The sequence below is a fragment of the Lipotes vexillifer genome, unplaced genomic scaffold, assembly GCF_000442215.2.
Source record: "Lipotes vexillifer unplaced genomic scaffold, Lipotes_vexillifer_v1.1 scaffold1506, whole genome shotgun sequence".
Taxonomy (NCBI): domain Eukaryota; kingdom Metazoa; phylum Chordata; class Mammalia; order Artiodactyla; family Lipotidae; genus Lipotes; species Lipotes vexillifer.
The window spans coordinates 505,141-516,711 of NW_006781238.1; the positions used below are offsets into that span (position 1 = coordinate 505,141).

The following is an 11,571-nucleotide window of genomic DNA, read 5'->3' on the forward strand; positions in this document are numbered from 1 at the left end:
TACAGCAGAGGACACGGGCGTGACGCCCGGTTGGGGAACTAAGATCCCTCGTGGCATGTGGCGCGGCAAAAAAAAAAAAAAAAAAAAAAAAATTGGTAAGAAAGTTCTTTTATTTAATCATGTTTTTTCCCCCCACTTCTATTAATACATTGAAGGTTTTATTTAAAAAAAAAAAAAAAAAGAAACATGATGTCCTTTACTTTTCTTTAATCCTCTCCAACCTCCTCAACCATTTTCCCTGAAAACTAGGACAGTGCTCTGCAAGTAGACATGTTCAAAAAATACTTATGGATTGAAAATATTTGCTGTAATATATTATTAGGGTATTATGTTGACTTAAAACTACATGCTACCTTGCTTATCACTGATGTTATCACTTATCACTGATGTTAAGTGAAAATTTCTTAAATATCCTAAATTATAAAGCTGGGATTTTGTATCATTATTTATCACAGATCTATTTAAGTATCTTGGGTATAAAGAACTTTTTACTTATAACTTTTATGTTAAAAGTGACCTTTTATTACTTTATAGTTAATTAAGAAGACAGCTGTGTTATAATAAAAGTGTCCTAAAATAGAAACCTAAATTTCTGGGTTATATTCCCATTGTTGTCATAAACTAAGAAAGTATGTGATCTTATCTGTGTACATCAGTTCTCTTTTCTGAGTCTCAGCAAGAGACTGAGGAAGCAGGATTCAATAATTCCCATGATTCTTCAGTGATGCTATGTAAGTGCTGATATCAAGTTTAAAAGTTTCAAGAACATTTGAACAATTGTAATGGATTCTCACAACTACTTGTAACAAAACCCTTTACCTTTGTCTTGTCAAACACAAGTGAAATGGTTTTATGGTTAGACAAACTGAGAGAAACTATGTAGCTCCCATGTGAGGAAAATTTGTAAGAATTATTTTAAAATAAGTTTTTTTTAAATGAAAAAATGTCTATTGTTGAAAATAAGAAAAACAGTGTAGAGAATATTTAATGAAAATTAACAGAATTGACTGTACACTGCATTCCTGATCTCTAGAGATTTAGAAAGAATAAGGTCAGTAGAACCCATTTGTTATTAAAATTTAACTTTCAAATACTTTGTATACATATAGTCCAGCGTTTTATTGATAGGTCACTCATTTGAAATTAAAGAGATTGTAAAAACTTAAAACAAATGCAAATTATCTAAAATCACCTTGACCCTGGGTTATTAATATTAAATATAAAAATATTGATATAACACTGTCAAAATTATGACTATATGTTATGTATCCCCTGTCAAAAGAAAAGAAATTTTTGCATGTAATTAAAAAAAATAAAGTTAAAAAGGCTAAAAGGAATATAAACCTATAACTCAATTCCTTTTTTTTGACAGCTAAAGAACCACTTTCATAATTGATATAATCTGATTTAGAAAAAAGTTCTATCTCACAAATAGTACAGCCCAGTCCCACTGTAATTTAAATGTTGCCAGTCGCTTTTTGCTGTTTCTGGTCCTCTGTTCTATAAGAATCTCAACCTTCATTTTTGCTCAAAACCTGCCATATTTGGTAATTATTCTGATAATTCAGTTTCCAATTCAAGTCATATCATGACTTGCATTTTAGTTGGTTTTTGTGACTCCGTCCATGGTACCACAGACAGCTTTTTGATGGGAAAGGCAGTGGCCACTCATTTTGTATGCCTAGAACTTTGCATAATGCTTGGTCCATGAAAGGATTCCAACAAATATTTGCTATATTAAACCAATGGATAAGTTCAAACAGTGATTGGAAGCTGAATCATAAAAATAAAATCTAATCTTTTGTTCTGATGTGGGCTAAGTGATTTAGAAGGGCTAATTGAGTTGTACAAGAGGAACTTCAATATTCACTGGAACAGAAGATATTTTTGCCAAAGAGAAAAGTTTGAGAAATTTATCAGCATGTCTGAGGACAGAGATGCATTCTGTCTCATGGAAATAAGAAAGAATCAAAGAGGGCTGGAAGCCAAGTTAGACAGGTGAAAATGTATCAGGCCTTTAAAAAGGCTAGAAGGGAGTTTGTTCTTAGGGAATTAGATAGTTTATATTTTCCTCTTGTTTAATTTTATCTATCTTAGAATCATAGGTAATTTTTTAAATGCCAATATAGCTCAGCTGTGCAGAAAGTTATTAAGTTTTTTTGTTTTTTTCCATTGGTGGATCATGGTTTTAAAGAGTGAATACGCCATGATAATGGGACTGAGGGAACCCTAGCAGAAAGATACAAGTCATGGAGCTAGATGAAATATTATTTGGGGATTCTTGTCCCAAAGCCCCCCTCTATTCAAACCTTGGGAATTCCATGTTTGATGATAAAGATCAGCAAGTGGGACTGATATAAATGAATAAAATAAAATGTTCCTCAGCAGAGTTTATATCAACTTGTATAACCTACTTCTCATAGCTCTTACACCTCAATGTCCACCACCAATCATCAGCCATACCATTTCTTAGGGCAATCTTGACCTTAGGCAAGAGGGATGTATGTACTAGTCCAGTGTTCTGGGGCTTAATTTTAAGCCACTTAACGGCAACTTGACTCTAAATGTGAGTGCTGATTTTGATAACTTAGATTTTGTTCTTATTACTAAGACCAAGCTATCACGTCAACACCCACTTCATTGTAAGGGGTTTAGAAAACCAAAACCATGCAAAGGTAGGCTTGGCATTCCAACAGAAGGTAGCAGAGTCGTTTCCAGGACATATCTTGATGGACTGGCAGTGACCAATACTAGTTCAGAACAACATTTGAAACATGACATAGGGTTACAGAGTGGCCAGCCAGTGAGCAATGCAAAGAGGTGAAAATCATAGTATTCAGAGATTTAGGTTGGTAAGTAAAATTCCAGACTATGTAGGTAGGTCCAATGCTTGTTTCTAGACCCTGCATATTGTTTTTTTTTTAGTCCTAATATACCATTCAAGCCTTGAGGCAAGACAAGTCTCTGGAAGTTTTACCTTGATAAGTAGTAGTAACTCCTTTAGGTAGTGCTATATTAATTCATTATTCAACAAATATTTACTGACTCTTCATTAGTTCATAAAATTCTTTATGTAATTATTAGGTAACAGTTCTGTCAGGCACTATTCTAGGTGTTAGGATTGTAACATTGAACAAAAAAAACAAGCAGAAATTTCTGCCCTTATGAAGTTTATATTCAGATGGTCTTCTTCCCTCATCTATCACATTTGCTGCTCTTCTAGAAAGGGTCTGTGGTCTCAGCCTAAGGGTGGTCCCCACCTGGAGAAGCAGTGGTAAAAAGGCTTACTATGATCCTTGATCCTGTGTGTTGGGAAGGGAGGTGGAGTAGGGAATCAGTGGGCAATCATACTTGCTGTCCAAATATCAACCCAGGATCTCAATGGCACCTTGATGCCATTAATGAATCTTCTCACAAACACATTCCTATACAATGAGAAAAGAATAGGTTTCTAAGAGACAGAAACAATGGTACTGGTCTAGAACCCACTGCGGTATAATGTTAACATTGATGCCATATTCTTTATTAGTCACAGTTTAGTTGAAGAAACAGAAACAACTCTGGGTATTTTAAGCAGGAACTGACATGATGCAGAGAATTAGATGCTTACAGAATAGTTAGAAGTTATATAAAAAGATACTTTCCTGTTTGGGCCTCCAGGAACATTCTAGAACAACAGGTCATCACTGGAACTATGCCAGGAAAAAGGGACACCGCTACTGCCACTGAAACCACCACTGTTCAACACACAGAAAACTGGACAACAGCTACTGAAATATTACCTGAGAAAGCTCATGACCACAACCATGCCTGAGAGCAGAAATAGCCAAAAAGGGGCAGAAAGGTAGTTTCCACCCTGCTTTCCACCTTCCAAATTTTCTGCAAGTGCACTCTAACTAGTGGAATTAATTTGCAGCCAGAACTCTAGCTGCAAGAGAGTCTAAGAAGGCAGAATGGAGGCTGAGTGAGCCCCATTCAAAATATGCGGCATCCACTTTAACCTCCAAGGTGAATTAGTGAAAGTACAGTGTCTTAGGCCTTCCTTTGACCTAATGAATCAGTTTCTGGGTACAAAAACCGACATGTTAACAAACACCCCAAGGGATTCTCATGCTTAGGAACATTTGGGGAAAAATTAATTAGAATGATTAGGATGAGATCTGGGATACACAGTCATATTAAACACAACCAGAAAATATTTTTAAAATATGTGATTTTAAAAGAAATATTGAGCTATGCTTATATAATTTAATTTTATGGACCTGATTCTACTCTGAATCAGAAAGTGAAATGCTTATCATCTCAAGTAGTTTTTCACTTCACAATGCGAAATGGGAAAAAAAAAAAGTTCTCTCCTCAGTGTTTTGCTCTCTCTTGTTCTTCATGCAACTGGGACAAATATTGACAATTTGGTGGCTGAATTTTATTACAGAAGTTCGCCTAGTGCTCTCTCTGGGGGTATTTCAAAGTAATGTCCTATTCAGACCTCAAAATTTACTCTTTTCTAGTTTGCAAGCAAGGAACAGTTTAGCATTATTCCAAGGAATGAGAAATTGCTCATTTAGGAAAGCAAAAACGTACATTCTTTCTTCATCGAGGGGAAGATTTCCATTGAATAAATGATTGCATCTGGCTTCTAAAGATTTATTGATTTAAATGCATTAAATTGCTCAACTCAAAAATAAGTGGGAATTTATAATTCAAAGAGAAACATCAAATCAACCTTGCATATAACTTTTGTCACAGTGCCTTGAACAATGTTGGCTGATTTAATGAAAGATGAATTCCCTGTGCTGATTTACTTTGCTAAGATAATGCATCTGCAGCTTTTTCCCAAAGTGACTTAGTACTTCCTGGAAATTCTCATGGTTTTTGAGGTTTCCTTAAATATGAATTTCAATCATATAATTAAAAGGTTGTTTTAGTCATGGTAAGTAACACTGGCTGTTATAACAAACAACCCACAAGTCTTGGTGGCTTAAGACAATGAAGGTTAATTTCTTATTCAGTGATCCAACTGACTGTTGAGTGATCAGCTCTCCATCTAGTGATTAGTATTGTAGTCTGCTGGTATCTAACAGCTCTACCTCTCCTAAATCAGAGCCAAAAACATTTTGTGTAAAGGGCCAGATAGTATTTTAGGCTTTGCCATTCAAGAGGCAAGATCAAAGATATTATGTAGGTACTTACTGAACAAGAGAGAAAACAAATTTCAGCAAATATTATTTTGATGAAATTCAAAATATGATGACTGAGTATAGTTATTTGTAATACAAGCCTACCAATGAGAAAAATTGAATTATTTTGTTGGGGGATACAATTTTGCTTGATTGAGGTTTAATTACTTTCCCCATGGTCAAAATGACTACAAATGTTCATCAGTTAATACTAGTCTGTATTGAATTTTTTTTTCTTATTTCATCTTTTCACATGGATAAGTTCTGCCAATACTGATATCAATCCATGAGTGTATGATTTTAATTGACTATATTCATCTCTTGAAAGGTAGTTTCAGGATTCTATAAGATTCTTCTCTTGCCTTTTAACCTATCATTACATTGTAGACTAATCACTTCTGATTGAAGATTAGAAGGAAGTTCCTCAATTGAACAATTATATGGATTATGAAATATGAAAATTTTTTTACTTGCATTGAGATACCAAAAATACTGCTGTTACAGTAGTCTGAGCTGGGAAAGCATATCACTGCAAATTTGCATGGGAATGGAGATTTGGGTTTTTGTTTTAAATTTACAGCACAGAAAGTGTATAAAGCAGCTTGAGGTTACCTGTGGCTCAAACAAAATTAGGTTGTTATGGAAATGACTACAGTGTATGTGCTTCACATGTAAGTGCTATTTTGCCTTGAAATTCTAGGTTGAATTCAGTGTGCATTATCAATTCTGTGGAAAAAGACGATTTCCAAAGTCATTCAGTATTTGATGATAGTGGCTGAGCACAGCTTTCCTTGTTCAGAAAAATTTTAATGTTGCGTCTGTTTATTTTGACAATAAATTAACACTGCTAAACCATCAAAGTACTGTGTAGTAGGGCAGGGTAAGAAATCCAGCTTCTATTTCTGACAAAAATTCATGGAACTGGAGATGGATAAATCCATGAAAGCAAATGAAATGTACTGTTGACACTTCTGTTTCAATAACACATGATAGATTCAAATATTTTCTGCAGTCTTTGCTCATAACTAAGACAATTAAAAACCATAGGCTTTAAATACCTTATTTTTTCACAAACTTTGTGAATTTGTCCAACAGAACCTTTTTCTGTTCCACACGTATTTTTACCATCATCGGTTGTAATACATCTTAGCAGATTCCACTTTAGGTTGTACTGAATTAATGTTTTTTTCAACTTCTCTGAAAAGGTACTCACCTGTAGTTGTTCCACTCAGATGATTAAGTAACTTAAAACTTGGCATCCAGTAAACAGCTGAGTGGTATAGGTAACATTTACTCATCAAGAACCAAAACAAACCACTCAAAATCATCTACGTTATGATTAATATTTTTGTCAACTCTCCATGTTGTTTCCAATATCCTTAACTTTTTAAGCAACTGTTCTCATCAAAAGGGTAATAGTTTTGAATTATCTTTTTCTGGATGCATTTCTTCAGCTGCAATCAAACACAATTTAATTAACTCACCAGAAGTAAAGAACTTTCTTGCTTGGCTAACAAATGAGCCACTGGAAAATGTATTTAGGTTGAAGCCTTATATTTTTCTTTACTTTTGTGAAGAAATTCTACTGTGATAAGATATTTTGTTTTAAATTTTCTAATTTTTCTGGACATTGTTTTCCTGTCAGCTGGGAATATTTCAATATGTGCTCTGTTTGGTAATATCAAGACATTGTATTAGTTTCTTATTGCTGTTTTAACACCACAAACTTAGTGACTTAACACAAATTTATTATCTTACAGTTCTGGAGGTTAAAAATCTAAAGGGAGTCTAACTGGCTAAAATCAAAATATTGGGGAGTCTGTGATTTTTCTGGAGGATCTATGGGACAATCCAATTCTTGCTTTTTCACAGTCTCTAGAGGATTCCTAAATTCCTTGGCTCATGGCCCCAGCCAGCAATTACATCACTCCAACATCTGCTTCCATCATCCCATTTCCTCCTCTGACTGACTGTCCCGCTTCTCCCTTGGTAAAAACAATGTTCATTGTGATTACATTAGAACCACTAGGGTAATAATGGTCTCAATGCCTTTCTGGAATGATGAGATTCTGAACCAGACAGCCACAGCTGCTGTTAAGGGATTTTAAATTGTGTGTTTTTAACACTGCAGAGAAATAACTTAAGATATTCTTTGTGTTCTTAGTATGAGGGGCTATTATATGTCATGCTGGCATAAATTGTTTCGTTAAAGGGAAGGTGTTTCTAATGGTGTTTCAGTGTTTGTATTGATACAAAGTAAGTTATTACTTTGCTCTGGGTGTTTTGGCCACTGAGAAAATACTGTATTGCAAAGGAAACAATCTTATTTCTTAAGACAACAAACTTATATTTTAACAAGTTCTTCACTTCTGTTCATTGATTTCTAATTGACTTCATGCTTTACGCTGGGAATTGAGAAGTTTGAAGTAGGATAGGTAAACCTCAGCATATAATATAAAATTCATTCAGGTCAGCTGCAGTGTTCAAATTACACATTTTAAATCCCTTTTTACAGACACTAAAGTAAAAAATATGTCTTTCTGGGTTGTAAACATTTGGTAATAACAATATTATACAGTCAATGTTAAATAAAACCCAAAAGTGGAATGTGCAGAAAATAGGATTTGGTTAATTTGTGGCATCATTTTTATGTTTGCCTTTAACTTTTTTAAAAACAAGATTCCTAGAATAGGTTGGTACATTCTGATAAAGACTTACAGCATTCCATTTTGCTTATAGTGTTATATCACAAGGGACTCCCCCAGGGGCCATGACTTGCTGGTGTGTGTATATATTTACAAAAACAAAAGAAAAAGTTACCCATTGGGATACAAGGTAGCTGTCACAACTAAAGACTGTGGCTTTCTGAGGTGCAATTCCCTGATTTACAAAATTATTTACAATGGGTCTTATTGCTTTTGTGACAGGATTTATTCAGACTGCTGTGCTCTTCATTTGATGTGCCAAAATGCTATAATCTAAATATTTGTAAATAAAGTCTTGTATCTAGATTAAATTTTAAAATCTCTATCTCCAGATGCCTTAAATTAGTTGCACCTGCCAAGTTCCTTTTTTCCTTAATATTTTTACTTTATGTATGTATAGTTCCTTTTGACATGTAAAATAACATATTCACAGGTTCCAGGAATTAGGATATGGACATCTGGGGTGGTGGTGGTGGTATTATTTTGCTTACCACAGCTAAAAGGTCATTGTATAAAAAACAATGCTTTGCCACCTAATTTGTTAACAAAATAATCCACACTCCAGTATGCCTCAAACATGCACCATATGAAGTCCACTTTTTTCTTCCTTTCCTGTTTTCACCTGATGAATATGCACTGATAGTAAAAGGATAAAATAAAATAAAATGTTACAGTACAGTGATATGGATGGCAGTCAAAATGTGGTCAAGTTAAAACTGCATCATTGCAATGTAGAATGCACTGAGTCAGCAGGGGGCAGCAGTGAGGGCACCACACATGGTCTCTGCTGTAGCTATTCAACCCTGCCACTTAATGTGAAAGCGGGCATAAACAATATAGAAATGAATGTGAATGTGGATGTGTTCCGATAAAACTTTACGACATTGCAAATTAAATTTTATATACTTTATATATATATATTTATAATTTTGAATGTTGTGGAATATTCTTATTTTTAAAGGTAATTTAAAAATGTAAAGCCATTTTAGCTCATGGTTGTACAAGAATAGGCAGTGAGGACCACAGGGGGTGTGTTTCCAAAACGGCAGCAGTGATGGATATGGATACCCCAAGTGGCACCAACAACAGCATGGGAAAGCAGCACACTGAAGTGAAAAAATGAAGTGCAGTAGCCCTCTGGGCCTGGGATATTGTGGCTCATAACTGTGCCATCTGCAGGAACCACATTATGGATCTTTCCATAGGATGCTGAGCTAACCAGGCATCTACTACTTCTGAAGAGTGCACCGTTGCATGGGGAGTCTGTGACCATGCTTTTCACTTCCACTGCTTCTCCTGCTGGCTCAAAACATGGCAGGTGTGTCTGTTGGATAACAGATAGTGGGAATTCCAAAAGTATGTGCACTAGAAAAAAAGAATTCTTCCATCAAGCTCAGCTGTTCTTTTATTCATTTAATGACTTGCCCTCTTGTTCCTTAATTATAAATTAGATAGACCCATGTCTTTTATGCTTTGTCTTTCCAGTTTGCTATTCCTGCAGCCATATCGTATTGATATTCTGTGTCAAATGAAATCCAGGTGGATTCTAGAACAGATGCTGTCTGTTGTACAGATGTGAAAAAAGTGAACATAAATAAAGAGTCCCCTCTTCCCAGGTTGGAAAGCCAGCTTTTGCAAGAGAGATGTTTGTTCATTAGAGACAGAGCAGAATTGCCCTGTGAGCACATCGCTTGGTCACGAGGAAGCCTGCTTACTGATGGCAATCTTGGGAAAGTTGCCTCTCTGCTCCAAGCTTTCCTCCTCTATCAAGCGGCTTCTAAGGATTAAATGGCATCAGGTGGACACAGAAAGCGTCTTTGTAAACTGTAAAGACTCTGTACAAATGTGAACTTTCTGTATGACATGTTGCTTTCTCTTCTTAGTTTGGAAAAGTAAACTTGAAAAAACCTAATATGTAATCTTGGCTGGCTAAGAGCAATTTTTGAACTTAAATTGAAAATTGATACTTAAAATTGAGTCAATGGGAGAATACAAGTTTCCTTCCCTACTACCACCCTTTGCAATTTGTTTAAAATGTCTTTATTTTTTTGGCAGTGCATGTGCCATGTGGGATCTTAGTTCCCTGAGCAGGGATTGAACCTGTGCCCCCTGCATTGGAAGTGCTGAGTCTTAACGACTGGACCGCCAGCGAAGTCCCTGTTTAAAATATCTTGGTCTAATACTGATTCAATAGCCATATAGTCTCTAACTGAGAAACAGTATAGTTTACTGCAGTGGTTCTCAAAGTATGGTCTGAGGACTCCTGGGGGTACCTGAAACCCTTTCAGAAATTTCATGAAGCTCCTTTTCCAATTGCATGACCATGAGGCCAGCTTTTCTTTATATGCTTCAACCAAAGCAACATGTTGAATGAAGAATCTGACGTGAGAATCCAGCTGTATTCTACTGTCAGATATAAAAGAGATTTGCAAAAATGCTGCTCTTCTAATGATATTTTTGTTTTGAAAAAGTTACTTTTAATAAAAATATGCAAAAAAAAAAATAGGCAGTGAGCCAGATTTGGCCTATGGGCTGTAGTTTTCTACCTACTTCTAGGGCCTTGGAGCCCTCCACTGCAGGAGGCTGTGTGGACTATGCCCAGAGTTAGACTACTGCACTTCTGCCCACCTTCCATTACTTAGAGCTCAATTACCTGATCATACCTAACTGCAAAGGAGGCTGGGAAATGTTTTTCTATGTGTCCAAGAAGAGGGAATATGTGTATTGCTGAACATTAGCATTTTCACAATTGCCTGCTCTTTCTGGTAACCGAATTTTCATTCTCTCCCCTTTTCCCACATATAGATTACACTCATTTCCAGGATCTCAGATAATGCATGTCCTCTACAATCTATCAGATACAGTTTCCCATAGTCCTGTGACTATGCACTTAGTATCCATCCCTGATATCCACCATAAAGGATAGTTCCGTTTGGAAAGGGTGAAACGGGGAGACACAGCCGTTACTGGTCAGAGGTAATCCAGTTGGACAAACCCAGAGAGCAGGGGGAGACCTTTGACTGTTCTCTGAATCAGCTCTCTGGAAGGAACTCTTTTGCACATTGTGCTCTGTGGCCCCCTGACTCTATCCTTTGGGAGCTTCCTCCTTATCTCTTATTCTCCTTGCACATTTGAAGTGGGCTGTGCCTTCCTGGGGCTGCAGAGTTTTGTCGGCCCACTGTTTGCCCGATGATTATTTTATGCTCCCTGAGACCACCCACGTGGTTTTATGTGATATGCAATTTCTTCACGAGCAAAGCTTCAGGTCTCTTTGCTTGCAATCAGGACCATGTGCCTGTAACCATACCCAAAGATGCTTCCCAGACGTTGGTCTCTAATCAGCTTGATTTTATTGCCTGATCCCTCCAATTGTTTTTTCTTAATTTAATGGTGGCTAAAAATGGTTATTAATGTGTGTGATCTTTGCTGCAAGACTTAAGTCACTTTGAGCAGCAGAAGTTTTTTGGTTACCCCAAGCCTTTCTCAATCACATCACTTACAGTTTAGGATCTAGAAACAAAGATATTTCCAACACTCTGATGGCCCACATTTTTAGATTTTTTTCTATTCCCTCTCATTTCTGCTTATAAAGTGACCAACTTTTTCTGGAGTTAACTTCATTTCTTTCTTGTGCCAGATGCGGACAACACTAGTTTGTATGCACTAACATTGTTTTCTAACCTCTTTCC

The 11,571-nt window shown here is 36.1% G+C and overlaps 1 pseudogene; it reads left to right on the forward strand.

The window, feature by feature from the left end:
- The window catches only part of LOC103068616 (E3 ubiquitin-protein ligase RBX1 pseudogene), a 60,781-nt pseudogene extending 51,530 nt beyond the window's left edge, over positions 1–9,251 (forward strand).
- The last annotated feature ends 2,320 nt before the right edge of the window (positions 9,252–11,571 follow it).